The sequence below is a fragment of the Anser cygnoides genome, chromosome 2 (assembly GCF_040182565.1).
Source record: "Anser cygnoides isolate HZ-2024a breed goose chromosome 2, Taihu_goose_T2T_genome, whole genome shotgun sequence".
In the NCBI taxonomy this organism is placed as follows: domain Eukaryota; kingdom Metazoa; phylum Chordata; class Aves; order Anseriformes; family Anatidae; genus Anser; species Anser cygnoides.
Genome location: NC_089874.1, coordinates 110627966 through 110640433, shown reverse-complemented (window position 1 = coordinate 110640433; position 12468 = coordinate 110627966).

Here is a 12468-nt window from a genome sequence, read left to right as displayed (position 1 = left end):
TCATTTCCATATTTATAAAAACAAAGCCTATTGTGACTAGTTATCATGACAGTCCCTCAACTGAGAACAGAATGAGAGTTTTATGAAACCATCCACTGGTTTCATATGACTGAAAATTGAATTCACACTGCCAAGGGAATCTGTACTTAGTATTGGCAGAGCAAATGTCCATCTAGACTTAAGTTATACATGTCTTCGTTTCTAAAGCCGTTCTAACCACAGGTATCTGCGCAAAAAAACAATACATGTAATTTGTGAGTCTCCTGCAAATGTTCACTTTCAAAAGTATCTACTATAAATTCAAATTATAACCATATTTTGATTCAGTTGTTTACTGATTGCAACAAGGTAAAGATGTGACATAGTGAGCCATGGAATTTACATACATGTGTTGTCCTAAACAGGAAGGAAATCTCAGCTCTTTATTCGCATCTTGTTCTTGTATCTCCTTCTGAACCTACCACTCATCTTCATACATGCACATTTCTTCATGTCACAAAATCTCTCACAAAGAAAAGGGGGAAAATGTGCAGCAAATGTCCATCAGCTCAAATTGAATCTTTTGTTGTTGGTGGCGGTGGGTTTTTTGTTTGTTTGTTTTAAGAATAAGAGCTATATATATATAGCTATATATAAGAGCTAATAGTATGCTCTCAGATATGGGACTTTTAGCTACTTGCTTTGATGTTTTCACTGTAAACAAAATTTAATGTCAGTGTCTGTATCATTTTGCATGATTTTGCCTAACAATGAGCTTTGCTGACTAACGGTATTGTAGATGAGAATCTCTTTACTTCAAAGGATAGCTTACATCTGACATTTTCAAATATCATTAAAGTATTCAGAGAAGCAAAGTGCTGCATATTCTACCACAGCAAGAAGAATTATACTTGAGTTGGATGCTAAGCATGAGATAAGGTATCATTCCTAGATTTGGCATTTGATATATTTTCTTCATCCAGTACAGAAACTTACAATTATTTCCCTTTGAACTTTTTAGCTTGACAGAAAAACACCAGTAAAACATTTCTATTAGCTGTAATATTTCTATATGATCCCTTCTGAAGTTCTCTCTCACCTTTTACTTCAGAAATGTTCTGGGGAAAAAAAAAATCTTGGGCTTAATCCTAGAAAGATTATGTGTATCTGAACATCTAGGGCAACCTCATATTCATTTCTGCAATGCGAATGCCATGAATAGAAGCCTTCCTTTTTTAGGGTTTTGTGTACTTTGAGTAATCAACCAAACGTAAGAAAAGAGCAAATTGTGGCTGTAGAAACAGAAAATATAATCTATGTAACTGCTTGATAAAGTTTATTCTCTTCCAGTAAAATTGAACTGTGGTTTTTCATTTGTTTGTTTGTTTAATTAATTGATTGTTGTTTTTGTGTGTGTGTTATTTCTTTTTTGAGATCCCATACTACTTCAAAAGCTTAAAAAAAATCAATTCCATTAGTTTAATGCAAATAATAGTTTTGTCGTTAAGATGGAAGGACATCAAATTTTACTATTTTATTCAGTTTCTTTATTAGGTGTTGTTATTAACAGCTACAGTGTTAATGTGCACACAGAAAAGATTTCCCTAGGGCTGTAATTTGTTACATTGTTTTTTGACTTCAGTCAACAAATTGGGAAAATGCCACAAAGACAGTTTATGCTGAAGTCTGCGCAGCAAATAGTGAAGAAGGTGATTGTTCAAAAAATCTGATACCAGTGCTGAAATGTAGCACACATCTAACAGGGGCATTTAAATGTCACACTGCTCTTCCCTCTTGCAGTCACACTTTCTGTCTCTCACATTCTGCTGAATTCACCCTCCTCCCTGCCTCCATACAAACACACTCACACACAAACACAAACACACAGAGTCAACCACATGGTTCATGAGCAACCACAAGATAGATAATTGAATACCACATTCCTTAAAAATGATTTTAAAAGACTATATGACGCGTGCATGTGTATGTCTTTTATGTATGTACATACACACACATACATGTACATACAAATATTGGAATATATATCAGTATATTTCCTTTTGCTACAGGAAATAAGAAGTGAGTACTTTCCACATCAGCAAACAAGATAAGCTAGGCTGTAGCATCATGATCTAGAAGTCATAATGTATTTTGTGTGTTTTACAGAAAAAGGACATCTGGGAAGAAATGGCAGCATGTGGTACCCTCTCTTCTGCCTCCTCTCCACACTAGCACTAATTTTCTCAATGACAGCGACCTGATGTAGGCAAATGCCTTCTCTTACTTTGTACAGAAGTAAGCCAACCCCTTTGCAGCAGCCTACATTAGACCAAGAAGCACCCAGTAGGCAACAGTTAGTATCACACATTGCATGTGATTTTTCACCAGAGCTAGACCATGGGTCAGGGTGGAGCACCTTTCATCTGGGAAGTTTCCAGCACTGCTTAGCTGGAGTGCCATTAGCGTAACATACCAGCAGATTTTCTACTTGGAAGACATATGAGGATCGGCTGAGGTCACTTGGCCTGTTCAGCCTGGAGAAGAGGAGGCTGAGGGGAGACCTCATCGCAGTCTACAGCTTCCTCGCGAGGGGGAGTGGAGGGGCAGACGCTGACCTACTCTCCTTAATTACCAGTGATAAGACCCACGGGAATGGTGTCAAGCTGAGGCAGGGGAGGTTTAGGCTAGACATCAGGAAGAGGTTCTTCACCGAGAGGGAACTCACACGCTGGAACAGGCTCCCCAGGGAAGCCCCAGGGATCCTTATGGGTCCCTTCCAATTTGGGATATTCTATGATTCTATGATTCTATTATATTTTTAAAAGCCTTCCAAAAGAGCAAAACCAATATAACTGACAGTCTCTGGTGCCTTGTCTGGTGCTACTTTCTGGTTTACTTTCTTCTCTGTAATTCCCCAACCCACAAGACATGTTCACTCTTAATGCGGGGGCCTTTTTGCCTCACCGGTACTCTTACGTGAGGTTTCATCAAGAACTGATTAAAATAAACCACCCGTATAAATACCATGGGAGAGAGCAAGACAGATGGCTACAAAACCTCCTGGTGTTTTTAGATTAGTCTCTTTTGTCTTTCAGAAATCAAAGCAGGTCCTACCCATCTAGCATTATATCAAGGTGCAAATCAGAGTTGCCTCCCATTTTATCTCAACAGAAATAAAAATGGGCATATGTACGGACATTTCTGCAGTAATATATAACATATATGTACATTTAAGCACACAAACTTACCTCTATACACATAAGTATGTGTGTGCATACATACATGCATACACATATATAAACCTGTTTTCTGTTATAAAGTTTTAAAATAAAATATAAAGAGGTTATTATACCCATTTCTTGAAAATATATTTATGCTGAAATTCACAAAATAAATAAATAAATAAATAAATAAATTGCCTTATTAGTGTGATGAACAAAATGAACTTCACAAGTCAAAGGTATTTGGTTAATGAAGAATTGTTTTAAGTTCCTCTACTGCCAAATGTATCCACTTAATTTCACTCTGAAGTAGACTTGTGTTTAAAAGAACAAAAAAAAAAAAAAAAAGAAATGAGAGAAAAAATTCTCCACATGTGACACAGAGCGCCTGTCTCCTTTGCAACCATCTGATCTTATTGTGAACGAAGCAAAAAGTATCGTCTGTGCTTTTAAAGTCCTATTAGACTATTCATATTTTATATTATAAAATATATTATTTTATATAAATTTATATAATTTTATATTTATATAAAATAATTCTATAGTTTTTAATATAAATTTATATAAAATATATTATTTTATATTATATTTTATATTCAGAATAATTGACCCTGTATGTATATCATATTTACCTTGATTAACAGAACAGAGAATTGCTGGGATGCAATGGAGAACAGGTGTGTTCTTCTATATTATAGATACTAACAGCTTGAAATTAAGAAAATCATTTTTGGTGTAACTTACTTCAATGTGATCACCCTGATTTTTTTTAATTTATTTATCTTTTTCCTGAGATAATTATTCTGGGATACATTACTCCATGATATAATATTTCCAGGATATTTGAATGACAGATGAAGTAGCATACATTTTCCTAAGTATTTGTCATATCACCTCATGTGATGTGACATCTCAGAATGAGATGCTGCTCATTTTTAACTCATATTTTTGTCATTTTTTAAAACAGAAAACTTTTCTATTACTCATTTTATTTAAAGAAATGTTACATATGCTCAGAATTCCCCATGTGCAGGGTTTTAGCACACGTCTATTAAACTAACACTTAGGTGTTGGGATTGCACACAGAGGCTGTTATTTACACTGTATATTTTCTGCTGATAGCTCTATAAAATCTCCCAATTCATTACAGATGTTGCTGCTGAAAAGAGGAACAGAGTACTGGTCAGATCCCAAAGGATTTGTAGAACTCACTATACTTTAATGAGAGTCAGTGGGATGCAGGTACATTGCAAATGCTTATTATCACTCAAGCTGCGGATCAAATTGAAGACAAGATACAACAAGAAATGCTGACTAATGTTGGCAAAAAGGAAGATGGAAAGTCAAACAAAAATTTTCCCTAGAGGTAATACAATAAATATGGAGACATCTATGTCAGTATATAGGACTGGAGCCTGCTGCTTGTCCAGTGAAGCAGTCAGAGAGGCAGCTGAACTTGATATTAGAGCAATTCCCTTGGGTAAATGGAATCAGTGGGTGAAAGATAGATAGCAAATCAGAGGTGGAAAAAGTAGAGCCAAAGGCCCTTATGCCACATTGGTTCTTGGCTGCCAAAGTTGTCCTGGTGGGTGATAGGCAGCTGGATGTGAGTTACAACAGTCTGAAACTATTCTCACTTATTATCTAGAACTGGAGAGCTGTGAAGCTGGGTGTTCAGCTGCATTATCTCTTCTCACCCTGCAAACACCTGATCTGATTTCAGCTTGGCTATTCCCATGGGTGGCGACTGAAATAGGACCCAGTAGTGAGACATTCTGGTCAAGAGGAGCTACAGGCTGACACTGTAGCCTTTGTCAAACAAGACACCTCTGAGTCAAGAGACTAAATTTGGGACACAGAGCAGAACAAGAGGTATAAGGGTGGGTAAAGGGCTCAAAGCTACCCAAGCATTATGTCAGGGCTTGTGGAGAGGTCAGGTCACAATAGTAATAAATAAATAAATAAATAAATAAATAAATAAATAGATAGATAGATAAATAAATAAATAACATTCAGGTGAAGAGGTCCTCCTGCCCTTAGCTCTGGTTGAAATCATTAGGAAATTTACAGAATGATTCTACTTCCAAAACTTTGCATCTATTTGTTCCTAGTATTTGTGCATTTCATTAACGACAGCCTGCCTTCCTGCTTTCCTTCCTCCCTTTGTTTCAATTCCATCATGGGTTTTCACATTCTTATATTTCCAGAACATGTTAATGACAGATGAAGTAACACGCATTTCCGCTTGTATCTGTCACAGCACCTCATATGCATGTTATCGCAAAATGAGATGGTGCTGGTGTTTCTTATTTATTATGTGCAGAAGCTCTAGAGATGTATTTTTTTCTGCCAGAGCTGCTGGACTTCTATTTGTTTTGGGTTGTTTTTTGATGCAGTGACCTAATTTCTGTATAGCTTATTCTTTTTGAAAATATGTCAGTGATTTCTGTAGTGGCATTACCCTTACAGTTTTCTATGCTTGTCTTTATGCAGCTCACCAAGAGCTAGATAATACATCCTAATATACTCTGCAGTAGATCTCTGAAGATGAAGAAATGCTGTTGGACATTTTCAGCAATTTTTGGAAAAAAAAAAAAGAAGTATCTTTTTAATTCAGATTAATCAAATGTAAAATCACTCCTCAACATCCACTGAATTGCATATGTTCAAACTGAGTTTCACTGGCCATTTAGTAAGGGTTCATTTATTAGTTTGGTAGAACAAGCTGACAAAGAGTGCTTCTCTCCTTACTGTTTAATTATTCTTCTAATTTCTACAGGGGGAGTGTGAACTTTGAGGTTACAGCTTGACAACTAAGATGCTCAAGCCCTGAATAATTTGAGATGCATTCCTACAAGGCCAGCTAGGTTTTGCTATTTGTTATATATTCTTCCCATTCATTGCAAAGAATAACATGACTGAGAAAAGAAGAGGGAAAGACTAAAGGCTTTTGTTGTGATATTCAAAATGTAAATCTACTGATGAATGTGTTCTAAAATGCCATTAACCATCAAAGTGTATTTCTGAATAAAAGTCAGCTTCTTCTAGATAAGAAAACAACAATCATTTGTAATAATCACTCTTAGTGGCTTATTGACTGTACAGACTCACAAACAAATGTGAGGTTCTTGGAACCAGCTTCTGGATATGCTATTTAATCCTCCGGCCTTTGTTGCAGAAGGATGTCTACAGTCACATTTCATGACCCTTAGGCCTTTTTCTCAGTATCTTTTGGAGTCTTTCCCAGCAAACATACAATATATATATAATGAAATCCTGATCCCTTTGAAGTAAATCACAGTTTTGTTATGGACTTCCAGGATTCACTTCTTATGTGTCTGTTGTTTAAAAATGGAAAGTAACTTCCTCGGGGAGGTTCATTAAGTGAGAACAAAAAATGTTAAAGCCACTAATATGCTTTGTCTTTGTTTATTAATAAAGCTTTCATTAGTTCTTTATACAGATAGAATCTGTCAGTTGTTCAGAGTACCATATTTTTCTGTTTATTAAAAAATGGGTATATAGTTACATGTATATATGCGAAAAATGATATACCAGGGCTAATTTTATTAAAGTATAGTATGTGTAGAACTGCTTTTGACTACAGGAATTCATATTTCAGAACCTCATTCAAAACAAAATTAGTCCCACTGTACAGCTTTTCAACTATCTCCTTCATGATTACCCTAAAGTCATTTCTCTTGCAACAATGATAAACAATGTTCAAATGGCTACAGTTCTACATATGCACTAATTTTTTGGTTTTATATTATCAGAGGATACTTCAAATGCAAAACAGATTTTTGTGAAGCAGATATCTTTCATGGAGTATTTAACATCCCATTTTGTTCAGTGTATCTATGTTAACAGAAGCTTAAAGTATTAATGTTACTCTTGGAAGATGGCTTAGTTGTTATTCATTACACTTTTGCTGTATGCTATACAAAAACAAAATTAACATAGTTACAGCTTGTTAATATATCTGGCACAAAACATGGATGCTTGGAATTACTGGGCTTTTGGCAGCAAAATACCAGTAGTGCAGTATGACAGGCTTGGTAGCCTTGTGATTATCACTCTGTGACACCTTCAGCATTCAATTTATTCATTCATTTGCCTAGTTAGCAGGTCAGCCACTGGTGAAAAAACTACAGACCTAATGTTTTTCCAAAATGCAGTTCCCCACCAAGTTCTTTGAGCTAAAAGCTCCTAGCTATACTTTCTTGGCCAAAAAAATTAGTACCACTTAAAGGCTTGAAAATAAAAAGAACAACTCACTCTGTCATGTCCAGGAAAGTGAAATCAAGATTGCTAATTTTCTTGTCCTTTTTCCTAAGGTTTGTTCTTATATTAACAAAAGAAAACACCTCAGAACTTCCGCTTCATCGAATACCTCTAGATAACATCTGTCGGGTTCCGCTTTTATTTTGGCCAAGAAGTATTTCTCTCTTTCTTGACTTGTATCTTTGAACATTTTGCTTTTGCTCTGCTTGGAGCTGTCAGTGATCGCTTTATATTTTCTTATTTTGCCTGTAATCCAAAAACAGTGGGAGGCCCAAATAACTTTGATCAGGTTAATAAGAGCAAGAAAACAGTCTGCTGGGACATTCAGTGACATGTTAGTGATGCCATCCTCATTTCTTTTGGTGTTGACTTTGTAAGGAGATTGAATGACGTTCCTTAATTTCAGAAAAAGAAAAAAAAAAGAAGAAAAAAAAAAAGAAAAAATAAAGAAAAAATAAAATATTTGAGTTGTTCCCTTAACCTTAGATACTATAGAAGAAATAAAAAGAATATGTACACTATTAATAATGGCAGCAAAGGACAACTGTGTTGCATATGCTTTTTCTGAAGGCTGTTACCTAGTGCAGGAATACTTTGAGTTAGCATTGGCCCATACCTTGTAATGCCAATGTAGTATTGTAGTCCCAAAGCTGGGAAAAAAACAAGAAAACCTTGAAGAAGTTTCTTGTAATGGTTCAGAGTTCACAAAATTTTATTTGAGAAGACAGACATCTGCCTGAATCATGATGATTTAAGGCAAGCCTGTTGCATTCAGGCCATTTTTCCAAGGCTCACACACTGAATCCACATACACATTTTTTCCCACTTACTCTCTTGTTTTCACACATGCCAACAAGAGCGACAGTACTTCAGCAAATTCAGCAGCTAAATGCATGTCTGTCCCTTAAGTGCAAAACCCCGTGGCACATATGGCATCAATTGTGCATCTGTGTTTGAGAGGTCATGGAGTCAGGCAAACACCAATATATGTTTGAAAATCAGCCTGAATTACTCCAAGTTTATTTTACGTTTTTCCTGAGTTCCATAAATAAATAAATAAATATAATAATAATAACAACTTTGGATATTTCACTGTGACACTAACACCCCTTTATCTGTAATACTGTTCCACTTAATTTAAAGCTGTGATTGTAAGCATCTGCCTGTATTCATTTTCTGGAGAAGTAAAAGGTTTTGCTGTCTTTGGAATTCCTTTCTTTTTTGTTCTGTAAAATGAAATGCCATGTTACACTGTTAGATGAATGAATTCTGATTACTGTATTTATATCAAAGCAAACTTCAATCTCTTCTCCAGAGATCAAGTTGCAGATACTATACCAACCTTATTAAGCAACAGGACCTTTTGCAAGTATCATCATTTTTGATGAGAGAACAGGAATGGGATTTCAAAGTAGCTGTTTGTTTGTTTGTTTGTTTGTTTATTTTCAGCTTTTAGCTATATATCAATTTTAATCTCACAATACCGGTGTGAAGGGACCTGGCAAGGTCTCCAGTGCAAGTTCTTGCTCCATACAGGGTCAGCTATGCAATTCCTCTGGTTTGCTCAGGGCTTAGACCAGTTGGATCTTGAAAACCTTCAAGGACAGAGACTGCACAGACTCCCTGTGCAGCCTGTGCCCCTGCCTAACTCTCCTGAGGGTAAAAACCTTCCTGAAAATCAAGCAAATTGTGTGAAACTCAAGACTGAACCTCTCTTGTTGTTGTTCATTTTTGCCTGTTGTCTTTCATCTTCCCATCATATTCCATTGTGAAGAGCCTTTTTCTGGTTTCTGGGTGTCAATGGTCGCTGTTAGGTGCACCCAAAGCCATCTCATCTCCAGGCTGAACCAGCCCTGGTCCCTCAATCTCTCCCCACAGGACAAGTGCTTCAGCCCCAACTGACCTGGTGGCCCTCCACCTAGACTGTAACAGCTTAACATGGATACCAGAACACTGTGGGAGAAAATGTCAAAAGCCCTTCTAAAGTCACAGTAAGTGACATCTGATGCTCACCCCTCGTCACTGTATCACTGAGGGCAGCTGAACTGCTCAGGCAGCACCCACCCTTGGCAGAGCCATGACAACAACTCCTGCTCACCTTCTTCTTCATGCCCAGAAGCATGCTACAAGGAGACACACTCCACGATTTTCCCAGAGATCAAACTGAGTGAGGCTGACTGACCTCTCATTTATGAATCAAAGTTTACAAATCAAAGGCTTTGGGGTCTAGGAAGGGGAATAACATACAAATATGATGTACTCATGAGAAACATTCTTTGGGCAAGTTACATTATTGTGCTGAGCAGTTCAAATTTCATTTTCATGTTAGAGCTGAAGGTAGAAAATTTATCTGTGGTTAATAGTAGGGAAGATGTTTTCTGTTTTTTTGTTTGTTTGTTGGCTTTTGTTTTGATAAGTCTATATTTTTTAAAACATTTCAGAGAATGCTCCTGCATAGACTTCATTCATAATTAGTGCTTCTGCCAACCTTCATAAAAACTAAACATTTATGAAAATGTTAGAAAATTTTATTCAACCTTCTGCCAGCCTTCATAAAAACTAAATATTTATGAAAATGTTAGAAAAATTTATTCAACCATTTTTACTATGAAATTTAAATATATATAGTTCACACTGTGTGCAGAGCTATTTAAATATTTTTCTTTAAATAAAAACTTTAAAAATATGAATTCTGTATGGTAAGAAATTATAATTAATATAGATTCTATTAGAGGAAGAATTAATATAAAATGAAAAATGGGTGAACCATATCTTTCTGCAGTACCTCTTTCCTGGTTTGATTATCAAGCCCTTATTTCCTTATTTCAAAATATTAAAGGTTTGTTTATTTTATTTATTAATTTTATTATCCAGAAATAATTGCTGAAGGTGAAATATGTTCTTAATTCTGTACACCACTCATATGGATACTACTGAAATGTATAAGAGAACATTAATAACTTATGCAAAATAATCTATGCAGAAGCATTGATTTAAATGCATTTTATTGTGATATTTAGTAACAATAATAGTGATGAAACAATGTAAAATGTGAAAACTACTAACAGTAAGAGTTTTCACATATGTTACATGGCCTTACATTTCTGACCTCAGCTTCTCATGATGCTAATGTGCCATGCTATGTATATTCAGATGTTGTTTAGTAGCTGGATATGTTTTTAACCTTCAGCAATTTCATCAGGAGGCTGTAAGAACAGAAAACCTTTTAATGTTATTTCCAAAACTGCATAGTTTCCTGGAATAGCAGTATGAAAAATAGTATATTATTCAAATGCATAATAAATTAATTAGTTAACTGATGCATCCTTTTATAATTATCATTGCTTCTCCTGAATATTTTCCTTTTTTTTTTCTAACCCTTTTCATTATGCGTATGTCACTGTCACCTCTTACACATTCCACACACACAGAAGCTAAAGTTTCCCCTTTCCCAAGTGATGGCTAGACAACAGGCTGTAATCTTGATCTGACTATAGTTATAATGTATTCATGGTCTACTGAATAAACTTTGACGATAATTTGTCTCAGTAAGTGAAGGTTCACATCTTCTTACTGTAGATTTTTCTTGACAGTATTTTTTTAACATCCAAAATAACCAAAACATAGTTTTGCCCATGGTTGTAGCTGCTGCTAATCTGGCTGGCTATTTGCCATTCAAAGTTTAACTGGAATGATAAAGAGGAAGTAATCTATTAAACTAAATGAAATTAAGATGATTAAATGTTTACAGTCTCCATAATGTTTATCTTGTGTAAATAACATGAAGAATCACATACTAATAAGCCTACTGTGTAGGCTTCTCAGTAAATTGTATCACATCTATTTAGAAACATTCAGCCAACACTTTCTTGTCTATATATTTAGGCCAAATGTTTTAGAATAAATTACCTCAAACCTGACCTCAAATTTGGCTTACTTTTACAAAGAATGACCATTGATATTTAATAAATAACTGTGCATGTGTTATATAAAATTGAAGTCCTTTAAATATTTTGTCAAATGTGGAAAAGATAAAGAAGCTGAGAAATTTTCCATCATACAAGATGTGGGGGAAAAAAAATATTGTCTGTCCAAATCATCAGATTATTTGCTACTGTTTTTATTATGTGTACTAATAAAATTCTAGCTCTATTAACTGCTGCCGTAAGTAGGACATAATAAACTGGACTCATTATCTATGTACAAAGATCTAGAGCAGTAGGGATGCAATCTTCATTTCTGTGAACAAAAAAAATAGCTCTTGAATTGAATCTGTAATAGGTGCCTGTGTCCCCTTGTTAAGCTATGGAGTAATTATTACTGCTTAGAAGTGAAAGCAAATGAAATATGTATTTTAAATTGACAGATTTTATTAACACAGCTTTAGAAATGAAGGCATTTACTTCATAAAGGTCTTTGTGACTCTCAGTCTAAAACAGAGCAGACTAGAATAAGATGACTAGGGAGATGAATTTCTTCTCAGTTCATGTAACTCCCCAAATGAACAGGATGTAACTTGAGAAAAGCAACTATACAATGATAACAGTATAAAATCAAGTCATTTGGTTGTATATAGGTTTCCTCTTCATACAGCCTTTTTTTCTGATTAAAAAAAAAATAAAATCAGAAAATCTATTTTACCTAATATGAACTGCAAAATAAACTCAACCCATTTTCATTAAAATTAGATTTTTTTTCCACATACATGAACTTCAATATCTAAAAATGTCGCCACTTATCGCTAGAACTAAAACAAGCAAACAGACAAAAAGCAAACAAACAAACAAAAACAAGAAATTATTAATTCAGTACAGTTTCGACCACTAAGAGGAATACTTTAAAACTGGAACGTTAAATGCTGCTCAGATGGAAGATGAAGTCATAGAAAGCAACGACTCTGCGAACTAGGCAATTACCTCAGAATTTCTCACAAGTAATACAATTACATGATTCTTTCTTTGTAATAAAGGGCTGAAGATATCTT